We start from the raw sequence: 10,594 nt of genomic DNA, 5'->3' as shown, positions 1-10,594 counted from the left end.
CCCTGTCAGGATGAGGGTAATGGTCCCTTTGCTGCCCTCAAATGTTCACAAGCAGCTGGTCTCTAGCACAGGTGAAGGAAGCACAGCAGCTTCGTTCCAAGTAGGTAGCACCTGTGAGCCGATGGTCAGCACCGCGGTCCACTCCTCACATTGCTCTCCTGACCGTCCCTGGCAGGAGTTCACGGCCCAGGACTCTGGGAAATGTTAGTGAGCCCATGCTTAGGGCCAGGGTGGTGGTGAAGGGCAGCGTAGTCGAGAGTGGCGGGGGAGCAGAGGAAGGTTGATGGGTGAATAGCCCCTCGCTGCGGTGCCGCTTGGGCATCAGCCGCAGAACCCCAGTAAAGACCCGTTTCCATCTGCTCGGCTGGCTGGTCACAGACCGATCTCTCTGCCATGGTAGCAGCGGTTATGAAAGCCCCTTGAATCCCCCACTGCTGCAGCCCCCGCAAATCACTTTGCTGCTTCCACCTCGCGTCTGACAACAGAAGTTCCTGGCAGGCGGCCTGCTTGCCTTGGGGGAGAGATGCCTTCACCTGGCTCCCTCCCTGCAGCTCTGCCTCGCTAATCCCCTGGCACATTCCTCCTTGCGTGAGGTTTTGATAGCATCGGGGCAGTCTGTGGCCTGGGGCCACTGGCTTATTCCTGCCATGCTGTTTCCTTGTGGAGCCAGGCCAGCCCATTCCTCGTGAGCCTTGCAGGCCCCAAGCTGTGTTGACTTGCCGCAAAACAAACCCATGAGAGGAGGGCGTGTGCGTGTCTCGCTCGCTCCATCACCCGCTGGTTCAGGCACTAGTCTGGAATGTGGAGACCGGGGTTCAGCCCCTGGTCAGCCTGATTCACAGCAGTGTTATTCCAGCCCCACTCGGGCCACACAGGCCCCCATAACTGGTAGCTGGGCAATGGGGAGGGGGATCTTCTGGTTACTTCTTGACGTGCCAGGCAAGCTGAAAGACAGGGAGACGAATAAGCTGTCAGAGCCACTGAGCTAAAAGCACCAAGAAAAATAGCCCCAAACCTGATGTGAATGAAAGCCCATGGGTTTGTGGTGGTTCCTGCTGTGCACGTGGCTATTCTGCTTCCACGTACAGTTGGGGGTTTGCTCAGGGGTGAATGGGCACCAAGACTCAGCCAGCAGGTCAAATGCCAGGGGCAGGGACGTGCTTTGTAGCCACAACTAGCGTGAATCTCGGAAAAATCTACTGGAAATCAGTCTTGTCCAAGAACTGCGCTGTCCCCACGATTTAATGCATATTGGTTGTCTCCTTATTTCATGTCAACGAGTTTCCACTTTCAACCCGTTGCTGCTGTTAGGAAGAGCCCCTGTGGCACTTCAAGAGCAGCCGATGTTGGGACCTTCTTTCTAGGCTGCTTGGCTTTTAGAAAGGGATGGCAGAGAGAGGCAGCTGCATTCACGGCTCTGGTGTATTTTTGTCGTCCCTTTGCTTTGTGTGCATCCATCCTGTGCTTCGCGCTTTTCTTGCTGGGGTTAAAAGGCTCCTGGGCCACTACAGCTGCACCTGATACCGAATTAGAGCCAGCATCAAAACTCTGCTCCAGGTTTCTTTGGCTCCTAAAGGTTGTGTGAAGAGTTCGCTCCAGGTGGGCGCGGAGATCCTGTTCTCATCCTCTCGGTGACTGAAGGCGCTCGGCAGACAGCGTTGCTTCCAGGGCGTGCTGTTTTTTGCGGTTTGTGAAAACTGCCTGGCCGAGCCCCTGGGATCCTGTTCCTTACTGCTGTCGAATTGCTACGCGCCTGGGTGCAGGTGTCCGGTGCTTTGAAAAGGCGCCATTGAAAGTCCTACATAAATCCAAAGCTGTATAGTTTTCTTTTTACTGCAGCTTGCTGGTCCATTAACTGGAGCCCTTGAGGCCATGACGAGCTGCCTGGCGTTTCCTGGGCAGGGCAGGTTATTCTCTGCCCATTTGGAGCTGTCTTGCACTGTCTCAGCACTTGGAAAAGACATTCAATGTCCACCCGTGTCCATGCAGCTGCAAATGTTACTGCCTGTGCTACCATAGTACCTTGCAGCCCTCGCTGAGGGCAGGACACGACCTGTATGGAGCCCCGGGTGACCTAGAGCAGTGGTTCTCCATCTCTGGGCCCTCCCTCCCAGCACCGGGCTGCTCGTGCATGCTGGTGATGGCAGGGACAGCAGGGCTGTTGGCTCTGAGAGCTAGGTTGCACAGGGGATGAAAGAGGCTGGGAACTACTGACCGGGAGCCTTTATTCACACGGTGGCTGCACCCCCCCGGCCTCGTGTTGGTATTTTACCCTACGCTGGGAAAGACCAGCTCTGCTGGCATGGTCCATAAGCCAGGCGTCATCGTGGCTGTATGCAGGCGGCTGAGGGAGAGGCCTTGCACGTGTTCCTGGTGCATGGGGTGGGGCAGCTGCGGGGGTGCAAGTCGGGCAGAGTTGTGATTAGCACAAGCAGGCTCCCAAGCTCGCCAGCCCAGCCCTGCAGATGGATGCGCATGATTAGCACTGTGCTAATCATTATTTTATCAGTCCAGGTCGACTCCAAGTTATTTTTTAATGATGACTCCAGCCCCCGGCATCCCGGCTTGCCACAGCCATGTGCGATGATGCTCCTTGCCCGTGGCCTCACAGCCTTCCCAGAACCAAGGGACATTCCTGACCAGGCAGAGGAGCTGGGAAGGGGCTTGCCTTTAACCTCGCGCTAGAGGCTCAGTGGCGACGGGGGCTCCAGGGCAGCCCTCGCTGCCTGTGTCCGTCCGGCCCTGGGTGTGGTGCAGGCTGCAGCGGGTCGCATGCTGTGACTTACAGCGGCTATTTTTGAGGCTGGAATGAACAAGCTGGCCGTGCTGAAAGCTCCCTCTTCTCCCCGATCTGCTCAGCTGCGAACTCTCGTCTGTCAGCCGGGGTGAGCAGTCGCGCTGTCCTCCGTGTCCTCGGAGGCAGAGGTGAGGCCTGCTCCAGGTCGGCCTTGGAGAAGAACAGCCCTTTGCAGCAAACGCGAACTTCCCACTGGTTTTCATGGATGAATGCAAATCCAAAGCCCAGAAATGAGGGTCCAGCCAGTCGGGCCATCTTCACCACTCCTCCCCCATGTCCTGCAATAGCATAAACTCATGGGCTCACACAGGGGACTCAGTGGCTTAGGCTTATCCCCACTGACTTTGCCCTGTGCCATGCTGAAAACTGGCAAGCCAGATGGCATGAGTTCAGTCAGTTCAGACTGGGTGTTCACCCAGGGGACGTCCCCCCATACTTGCCTGTTGTTCGATGCTGGCAGTCATGGCCTTTTAGCAGCTCTGAATGCTGAGGTTATGCATGCAAAGGGGAGTTTGGGGAAAAACACTATTTCTGAAGCTAATTATTTTTGCTGGGCAGCTCATTACGTGAAGTAGAGCCTGGGTAACTGTGCAGTGGGGATTATTAATGACCCTCTACCTGCTTTGGAGAGAGTTTTATAACTGAAGTCATGCAGCGGGGGCAGAGGAGGGTGCAGCTGCTTCACATGTTGACTGAAATTGGAGCTTTGGAGGTGGGGGGGTTCCCCCATCAAGGGCGTTTAAAGGTTTTGCTGTGAAGCACTGAGCCGTGGCAAGTGCTCCGAGCCAAGAGGAGCCGGGTAGTAGGAGCCGGACGGCCCTGTAGCATAGACGTTGGCCAAGGAGGCTTCCAGCAGTGGTGGTCGTGGTGGCTTATGTGAGATAGACACGTGGCAAGAGGGAACAGGGCGCAGTCCCTGTCTGAAATGACCAGCGAGTAGATGTGTCCCTAGCACGGGGCAGCAGCCCACGTACATCTTGAAGCACGTAGCTTTTCCCCTCAAGCTGCCTCTGTTCTGCCCCTCAACTTATCACTCGACCCATCTTCTCCCAGCTGCCCCAGGACCAACCGGGTGTAGCTCTGGATACTCCGGACAGGATACCCGGTGGGCAGGCAGCTCGGAGAAGTGGTGGATGTGCCCCTCCCGTCTGCATTCGCTCGGTGCCCAGCATTTCCTGCTATCCCTTGGAAATCGGGAAACAAGAGGAATGGGAAATGAAGCAGGGAGACTCAGCAAGGAGCAAATGATTTCCCTCGTCCTGCAGACCCAAAGCAGGCGTCTGCAGTTCCCTGGATGCTGGTGTGCGAGCACTGGGGGCAGCAGTTTGCTGGGGTGAGAGTATGGCGCGGGGGAGATGCCCCGTGATAAAACCTCCCCTGAGAGAGGACTCGGGATCCAGTTATGCCTATGCACATTCCTGCTGAAGTCCAGAGACGGCACAGACACCGCCGGCCCTGGGAGCAGCTCAGGAATGTGTCACGGCACGGTCTTTTCTTGTTGTGAAAGATGAAGCGCTGCACACCTTGGGGTCCTTCCCGCACATAATTACTGCTCGGAAACCGGGCCTGACATCCTTTTGCTGTCCGGCTCCAGTTCCCCACGGGGGACCAGGTCTACCGGGGTGCCAGAAATCGGGGATGAACGCTCTCAGCTGTAACCATGTTCGTGATTCAGAGGTAACTTCCTTCTCCAAGGAGCAAGAGCTCAGCCTGCTTCTAGGGGAAAAAACCCTGGCGTCCCGCGCGCGGCACGCAGCGCTGTTTACGAGAGGCTGTGAGCAGAGCAGATAGCAGCGGTGAGGCTGAACGAGAAGCTAGGGAATTCCTGGGTCTATTGGAAAATGTCCTTGGGGATACCGTACATTGGCAGATTTGTCACGGTACTTTAGAAAATGTAAACTGCCTGCCGACCCGCTTTGTTCTTGATAGCGTGCTTGCACATAGCTCTGGTCCCCGAGGGAGCGGCAGATGATCCAGTACTGGTAGGCCTTTTCCATCACTGTCTTCCAGGCTTCGGAGTAAATAAAGGGATTTACAGTGAGGGTGACTGAATGAAGCTGAGCATTCATTTTTTTCCCTTTTAAACGAAGCTTTTCCCAAAGTGAGATTGCTACTTCTGTTGCAAATTGGTCTAATAAGGTATTGCCAATGAGGCATTCCAGCTTGTTGATTAGCGTTACACGTCTTGCTTCTTCTTTCTGTGACACACCGCTGTGCCGTTACTTAACGAACGGTTTCAACAAGACTCAGCCTACCGAACAGCAAGGACAGACTGAGGCGTTCAAAGAAGGGGTCTTCTGTCATGACGCTTAAGGCTGCTGTTGTGCACGGCTAAATAAACTGACCGGCCCTTGACACAAGGTGTGTTTTTACTCGCAAAATGCTGAATTCAGCTGTGGCGTCTCCTTCATGCGAGGCTTTGGAGAGGAGTCCGCGCTCTGGGCTGGCGCTGGAAGAGTAGGGGCTGCCGGGGACGGGGCTGGCTGACCTGGGAGGTTCCTCCAGCGCTGCGATTCCTGGTTTTGTCTCTCCCTCGCCACGGCCCTCCGCTTCTGCTGCCCGAGGGCGTTTTGTGACTGCAGAGCACAGTCTGGACAGCCTTAAAAGCCTCGTAGGGTTTGAAAGGAATCAGTCCAGCCTCCCCCTTTGTTATATCTGGCAAGAGAAGCAAGCGTGCTGCAGTGCCGTTGGCCTGTGTTTACTTGCCTGGTGGGCTGGAGGAGACGGGAGCTCGGCCGGGGGCTCTGGCGGCGTGGGGGGGATGTGAGGGTAACTGGAGGGAAGGGTCTGAGCTCCTTCAGCCTGCGCAGAGCTGCTTTGCCTCCTTTTTGCTTCGTGATTCAGGTCTCCCGTATTGCACGCGGGCCGAGCGAGCGTTGGCCGTGCGCCTTCCACATGTGCTCCCGGTAGAAATGCACAAATGGGACCGGACGTGAAATGCAGGCATCTGGTTCTGGAGCACAGTGCCCATTGGAGAACGCTTCGCACGCGGTGGACGCCGCCTCGGCCTCCTCCGCTCGTTCTGCCTGCTGAAGCTGTGCTCCTCTTTGTCTTCCAGATGCCCGGAGGCTCGGCCCCGCTCCCTGCCTCTCCGCTCTTCGTCTAGTCATTCTCGTCCGGCAGGGCTGGCGGGCCGGCCCTGCTGTCACTGCCCAGATGCCTCCCACGCAAGACATGACCCCAATGGGTGGCACCGTGTGGAGACCTGCCTACGTGCAGCCGAGACGGGTGCGTTGGCCGTGGCTAGGGCCGTGCGACTCATCCACGCAGCACAGCTGCCTGCAGTCTCCCATGACCGGGGGCTGCCTTTTATGTGCCCGTGTTACCTGTTTGCCACCCGCCTCGGGCTGATGCGGCAGGAGGACACGCCTGGTCCTTAGCGCAGTGCAAAACCGTTGCAGCGCCTGCGGGAGCAGCGCCCGGCGCAGGCGAGGACAGAGGCAGGAGCTCCCCAGGTGCAGCGAGCAGAACTCGCCCTGCAATGAGGTGGCCGTCCGTCCGGGGGCTCATCCATCCCCTCTGATGCCCAGGCCTGCTCCCTTGCCTTGCATGGCCCAGCTCCGGAGGAAGTCTGCCCTGGTGCACTGGGAAGGCTCATCCTGATAGCATCTCATGTCTCAGCGTAGAGACGTGTCCCTCTATGAAGAGTACATGCGACCCTATTTTCCTGCTCACTTTCTTCTTGTTAACCATCATGGGTGGGGGAGGTTCATTTCTTTTCAGGGACAGGATTGAGCCAGGGCAAGTTGCACAGGTGCATCCAGGTTGGTAATGGCCCTCCAGGGTGCAGCTGCCTTCGGGAGGTGACGGAGACCCGGTCCAGGGACAGCGCGAGCAATTGTCCTGTCCGACTGCTGCAGGGTCCATGTGGAAGCAGTGGGGCCAGGACAGGAGGCAAAGACGGAGGGGCTGGCAGAGAGGATGAGCACCCGGGGACCTAGTGCAGTTGACCCAGGCTGGTGCGGTGCTACAAGCTGCGAGCCGGCCTCCCAGAGAGGGCGGCACGTCTCGCTAAGGGATGGTGAAGGCGCAGACCCGGCCGTGCGGGGAGGGGAGCGAGGGCCCAGGCTGCCCAAAGCAACACGTGCTCCCAGGCAGGTTGTGGGAAGACCAGGGCCTCTGCAGGATCCGGAGTTTCCTCTGTCGAGGCTGCCAACGCAGCTAGGACGGGGAGGCTGGGCTCCGACCTGCGTGCACCGCGTTGCGGCTGGAGCGGCCTTCTCCAGGCATCAGTTTCATCTGCACCACAGCCCTGTGCTCCCCCCACTGCCGAGGCGACCCGTGCAACCAGCTGCCAGTTTGTGGTCTGCTTTTGGGAATCAGTCCTCTTCGTGGGAGGTGTGGGCTGAGCCCTGGCTGCAAGGTCAGCACCAGACTCCTAGGGCCAGGAGCTCAAGGATTTAACGCGGGGTATTCCTATAGTCCTACATTTCCCTTTGCTCCTCTCAGTGCTCGCCATTTCCTTGCCTCTCCCCCATGTCCTTGTGCCTGGCAGGCTCCACAGACCTGCATCCCATCCCTCTTTCCTGGCATCCTTGAACAAACTCGAGTGCATCGGGCTGAATGATGGGAGGTGCGAGAGCTGCAAGAAAGGAGCCTTTAGCGATTCAGCCAGCTGGTTCAGCACCACGGGAGCCTGACACATGCCGGCACCGAGATGAGAAATGCCTGGGAGAGACGCCCCTCCCAGCTCCCCCATCTCTGCCGGCCTCGTGCCCTGCCGCCTCTCCCACTTGCCCCTTGCTCCCTCCTGGCTGGGGCTGGAGGTGAGGCTGGTGTTGACCCAGTGGCTCTGGGGACACATGCTGCATTTAGCACATCTGCTCTGCTCCCCCCGCTCTGGCCCTTGGGGTCGGGGCTGCGTCCCAGCACCTCAGCGGGGCCCCAGAGCCTCTGCCGCAGCCCTGGGGCCGAGGGTTTCCAGCCCCGAAGACTACAAACCCGTTCACAGCCCTCGGGAGGTGCCTCCTGCAAAGGGAAGAGACCTGGTTCTGCTAACACTTCCCCGGCTTTCTACCAGGCAGGGATCGCAAAGCGTGTTAGCCGTGGGGCTCTTTCCCCTCCTGCCTCGAGATGCGTGTAGCTCTGGGGAGCTTTTCAGCTGCTACAGCAAGTTCCCTGCGGCTGGCCTGTGTTGTCCGTGCAGACGAGCGTGGTCCTGCTCCCCACCGAGGTTTCTGGGAAACTCCAGCATCTCTCTGGACGCAGGCTGGGCAGCAAGTTCTCCATCCACCCCTGGTGCCCCTGTATGGCGGCCCAGCTCGTGCCGCCTCCTCCAGCGCTTTGCTGGGTTGTGGGCAGCGTGATTTCTCTAGAGAGCTCGCGGCTGTTAAGGGGAGATGATTTATTTGGGAATTATGCGCACCCAGAGGGTTTTGGGGAACTTGGTGATGGGAAGCATTGCTATTAGTTATGTGGAGCGGGGGAGGGGATGCTTCCAGGGTACAGGGCATCGGAGGAAATCCTTGGCTTAATCTGTTTCCGTTCACAGCATTTGTTGCTGGGGCCACTGGTACGAGAGCTTAGTGTCTCTCCTAGCAGACGTCAAACAGGCCTGGACTGAGACCACGTCAGCAAGGGCGACCTAGGGGAGAGCATCCCACGGGAAACCCCTGCACATCTCCGGTCAGGGCTTTGGAGCATCGTGGCCACCCCGCTGGTTTCCCACTATCCGCTGGAGCATCCAGCCCAGCACCATGGGCACATCCCAAGGGCGCAGATGTGCTCACAGGCGGAGCACGTAGATGATTTAGTGGGTGGGAGGACCGGGGCTAGTGCCAAAGCCTCGTAGCTGGCTGGGAACGGAGCTGTTCCCTCTGCGCCCCTAGCCTGCTGCAGTCCCGTGTGAGACGAGCTGCTCCTGCTGGGTCCAATTAGAGGCAACCTTTTGCAATGCATTCGCTTGTGAAATTTGCTGGCAATCTGGAACTGAGAAGGGAAAGGTGCAAAAGAGGCCAGAGCCGCCTCGCTGAGCCGAACCAGAAGCCGTAAAGGCTTTAACGAGCTACCTCTTAGCCGCTCCAGCTGCTCGGGTGCCAGGGACATGGCCAAGGAGGGAGCCCTAAAGAAGATGGATCGCTGTGCAAATCCTTCCCCAGTGCCACAGCAAAGGTTTAGAGGCTCATTTAAGGCCAGGCATTCGGGATGAGCGTGTCTGCCGTCTGCTCTGGCTTCGGCGTGGGCTTCTTTCCTTGTTTGCAGGGCTCCAGACCTGCAGCTGCGTGCGCAGCTCAGCCAGCGTCTGTACCAGGGTCCCCAGCTGAGGGGGAAGGCAGCCTTTGTGGCATAGTTGTGACAGGGTCCCTCCAAACTGAGCACCTGTCACCTGCCCCCAAGACGCTCAGGGTTATGGCAGCTAAATACCATCATCTCTTGGGTCCAGATCCCAACCACGGCATAGGCTGAGCTGTCCTGTAGCTGTCTTTAATTGCAGGAGGGCAGGAGCTAGAGGCCTGACCCCTGTGCGCCCAGGTACTGCACCCGCACGGTCCCTGCCCCGAAGAGCTTGCTGTTCATAGAGGCAGGGCAGGGAAATGCTGGGAGGAGAAACAGTGGGGGCAGAAAGGGCTCAGCCCTGTGCTCTGGGGCTTGTTCGTATACAGTGAGGTTTGGGGGGACCTCAGGAGGTCACATCTAGTCCAACCCCCTGCTCCAAGCAGGACCAGCCCAATTATCTCACCCCAGCCAAGCCTTTGTCTACCTGGGTCTCCAAATCTCCAAGGATGGATACTCCACCACCTCTCTGGGTGACCTGTTCCAGTGCTTTACTGCCTTCCTCATGAGGGTTGTTTTTCATAATATCCAACCTAAACGTCCCTTGCTGCAACTGGAGCCCATTGCTCCTGCTGTCATCTGCCCCCACTGAGCCCAGTCCTCCTGCCCGTCTCCCAGGCCATGGGGATCCCGTTGTTCCTTGTGACGGGCCGTCCTGCAGCTGCCCTGGAGGAGCCACAATAAGGATGGGAGAAGGAGATGGGTAAAACCCAGCCAGGTCCCCCCAGAAGGAGCTGGCAGGGGAGCAGTCTGGCCTCGGAGGCATCAGCTCAGCCTCCCTCATGAGCCAGACACCAGCACCACAGTTCGTTGCACGTGGGAGCAGGTGCAGGGAACCAAACCCGGGCCACCCTTGGCCTCAGGCCTAGGAGACCTTTCTTTGTGCTGTTCTGGGACCAGCTGCCCAGTTCCGTACAGTGTTTCTCCCACTGGGTCCCATCACGTGGCTCTTCCTATGGGTCTCTGGCTGGTTGCTCGGGGCCCGGGAACCATTCTGACAAGGGAGCAGGGGGGAGATGCAGGTCCAGAGGGAGGAACGTGCTTGGACTTCATCGCCGCAGCAAACATCCATCTGTCCAGCCCCCACAGGAGACAGCACTGGGTACTGGGATGGGGCTTCCCAGCGGGTGGGTCTCCTCTGGGTGCGGTGCCCGCATGGCAGGGCTGCATGGGTGGGCACAGAGCTGGCTGTGGGCAGGGGGCTGTGCAGGGGTGCAGGTTTCGCTGCAGGTGAAGACTGGTACAGGGTTTTATTGCAAGGCCCTGGTTTGCTGCATGCTCTGCATGGGGTTGTGGCACTGGGGGCTCTTTGGGATCTGCATGGCAGTGATGCCATGGGCTTAGCAGCTGCAGAAGCAGACAGCAAACTATCTGGAAGTGCCTTTGGTCTGGTGCATGGGTGGATGCCAGGAAAACCTCGGCTCAGGGGACCTTTTCACCCTCTCAGAGGCAGGAAGGAGCAGCATCACCCCAAATTCAGTGGGGAAACACCCCTGCTCCCCTGGGCAGGGGGATAAAGCAGCC

The 10,594-nt window shown here is 58.3% G+C and overlaps 1 long non-coding RNA gene across 1 annotated transcript; it reads left to right on the top strand.

Moving 5' to 3' along the window:
- Positions 1-2,898: 2,898 nt before the first annotated feature.
- On the top strand, positions 2,899-6,454 carry LOC109313106. The gene is made up of 2 exons (XR_002101967.1): positions 2,899-5,158; positions 5,856-6,454. It is a non-coding gene; the product is annotated as an uncharacterized LOC109313106 (long non-coding RNA).
- The last annotated feature ends 4,140 nt before the right edge of the window (positions 6,455-10,594 follow it).

This window comes from Crocodylus porosus, unplaced genomic scaffold (assembly GCF_001723895.1).
Source record: "Crocodylus porosus isolate Cpor-Errol unplaced genomic scaffold, CroPor_comp1, whole genome shotgun sequence".
NCBI lineage: Eukaryota > Metazoa > Chordata > Crocodylia > Crocodylidae > Crocodylus > Crocodylus porosus.
Note: the sequence above shows the minus strand (reverse complement) of the source record. Positions and strands in the feature narration are given on the sequence as shown.